At 43.1% G+C, this 2,552-nt stretch overlaps 1 pseudogene; it reads right to left on the bottom strand.

Annotated features, from left to right (window-relative positions):
• Window positions 1-1,064: 1,064 nt before the first annotated feature.
• LOC136335429 (cleavage and polyadenylation specificity factor subunit 7 pseudogene) lies at window positions 1,065-1,953 on the bottom strand (annotated as a pseudogene).
• Between the last annotated feature and the right edge of the window lie 599 nt (window positions 1,954-2,552).

Raw genomic sequence — 2,552 nt, 5'->3', positions numbered from 1 at the left:
TGCACAAAAGTAGAGCGAATAATATAATGAACCCCTATATAGTTTGCAACCAGTCTCACCAATGATCAGTAATCAATAACCTCACCAATTATCAGTTTGTTCCATTTATATTCCTAACTGCCATTTCAACCTGACATTGATTATTTTCAAGTTTTCTCAAACAATATCTAAAATTATTTCAGTGTGTATCTTTAGATAATAAGGATTCCTTTTCTAAAACACACAGTAGCATTGTCACTTCTAAAATTAAATGATAATTCCTAAATACTATCAAAGATCTAGTCAATGTAACTTTTCTGATTACCTCACAAATATTTTGTAATTGGTTTGTCCAAATTAGGATCCAAACAAGGCCCACATGTTATATTTAGTTATTCTGTCTTTTAGGTATCGTTCTGTTTCTAAAATGAATTTTATTGGACTATATGATACAATAACTATACAGAGGATTACACACACACAAAATGAACAACATAAATTTTTATAAATGTGAACATCTTAGTAACTACTATCCAGGTCAAAAAAATATATAAAACTTTGCTTTCCATTTCTGAAGCCCTTCCCAAAAAAATATTTTAAAAATTAAACTAAAAAGAAAAAAGAAGCCCTGGCTTGGTAGCTCAGTTAGAGCATTGTCCTCATATACCAAGGTTGCGGGTTCAATCCCCAGTCAAGGCACATACAAGAATCAACCAGTGAATCCATGAATAAGTGGAACAACAAAGCGATGTTTCTGTTTCTCTCTTTCTCCCTTCCTCTCTCTCTCAAATCAATTTTTTTAAAAAAAAGCCCTTCCCATGATGAACACCTTCTTCCCCAATTACTTTGGTAGTAATTACTGCTTTGCAAATAGCTTATCACCCAATTGTGATAAAATGTCCCTGACCATTGTACATTAGTCTTGCCTATTTAAAAATAAATATATATTTAAAATTTTAACCTAATCATCCCTTTTCCTTCCATTCTGTCTGATAGGTTCTTTCCACGGGTAAATAGGATGTGTGAGATTGGGAGGGATGCCGGGAAATCTTCGGTCCTGTGAGCAGAGGGCGTCCCCTGGGTGTCTAAAGGGAGTGACGGGTTTGGAGGAAGGGAGAGCGGCCTCTGCCTTTTAGTCTTGATAAAGGTGTAGTGATGCGAGTCCAGGAAAAAACATTTGCTTCCAACCAGATTACATTCTCGGGAGTGCGAGTCCCACTCTCTGTTCTGCTGTCATGCTCTCGGTTCCTTTCTTGGGAAGAATTATCATGCTGATCTTCATTATGAAGCGGGTCCCAGTGCATCCTGCTGCTGTCCTGACCAGCTGGGTGGCCTCTCCTGGGTCAGATGCCTTTTCTGACAGAGCTCCTGCTGGCACCCACACGACTTGGCTTCACTGCCATGAAGACAGCTTTTAAAAGAGAAGAGAACCCAGCAACACGCAGCACTGCCAGCCTGAGATTGTTTGATAACAGGAGTGGCCATGAGCAGCATCTCGATAGAGTCACTGTCATCTGCAGTACTGGCTCCAGATACCGCTTTGGAGACAGAATTGCTGGAAATTGCTTTGTCTCACTCGATGATCTCTTCAAATTAATTTTCACTCCCGTAGAGGGTGGAATGCCCAAATCTTGGCTACCATGGTGGTTCGAGGGTTCAAAGGTCTTCAAGTAAATATCTGGTGGAGGCACCATGGTAGCATTTGCTGGGGAAAAGAAGGCTGGATTGAGATGAGGAGCAAGTGATACGACCCTGGGGTGGTGCAGCTGGATGAGGAGGGAAGGGAGGAGTCATGAGATGCCACTAGTAGATGCCAGAAGAAGAAGGAGGGACCCTGAAGCTTAAGCAGAGAAGTGGTGGGGATGGAGGTGGGGCTGGGGGAGACCCATGAGATGAAGGGTTGAAGGAAAGCCGCTGAAGTAGGTACACGGTTCTCACAAGATGTGGCTCATCCGTGAGCAGGATCACTAACATCTGGTCCTCTGGAGCTATTCCCACACTTGAGGCGTAAACACACCATGTCTCTGAGCCTGTGCCTCAAACAGTGATAGGTTCTTCGAGGTGGCTGGTCTCCTGTCTACTTTTTCTCTTCTAAGAACTTTTGCTGGCAGGAATTCCAACAATCTGCGGACAGAATTCTCAGAGGCTACCACCTCCTCAGCATACCTGGTCCTGTGCTGCATCCTCTGCGAATTTCAGTTCCACCACCTCACAGACTCCAACCAGGTGAATAGCGTGAGTCAGCTGCTGGTTCCCACACACACTCCCTTACTTGTTGGCACTGCCATTTGCTCAGCCTTGCCTCTACTAGTTATTAGCATTCCTGTCTATCCTGTATCTGACTTATTTCTAATCCAGGTAAACCACTAACTGGTTCTGTTTTCTCCTTTATTAGGAAAAAAAAAAAAAAAAACTTTCCCAATTTAGATTCCAGATCTTGAAATTGTTCGCTCCCTGGCAGATCCTAAGCCTTGCCACTTCATTTGAAAGCTTCCCGGGCCCCCTTTCCTTCCCGTATCTTCTCCAGGAGGCGCACAGTATCGTGCTGGTTCCAGCCTCCCCACACTCAGAAC

The sequence above is a fragment of the Saccopteryx bilineata genome, chromosome 4 (assembly GCF_036850765.1).
Source record: "Saccopteryx bilineata isolate mSacBil1 chromosome 4, mSacBil1_pri_phased_curated, whole genome shotgun sequence".
NCBI lineage: Eukaryota > Metazoa > Chordata > Mammalia > Chiroptera > Emballonuridae > Saccopteryx > Saccopteryx bilineata.
This window is presented reverse-complemented; position numbering and strand designations above follow the sequence as displayed.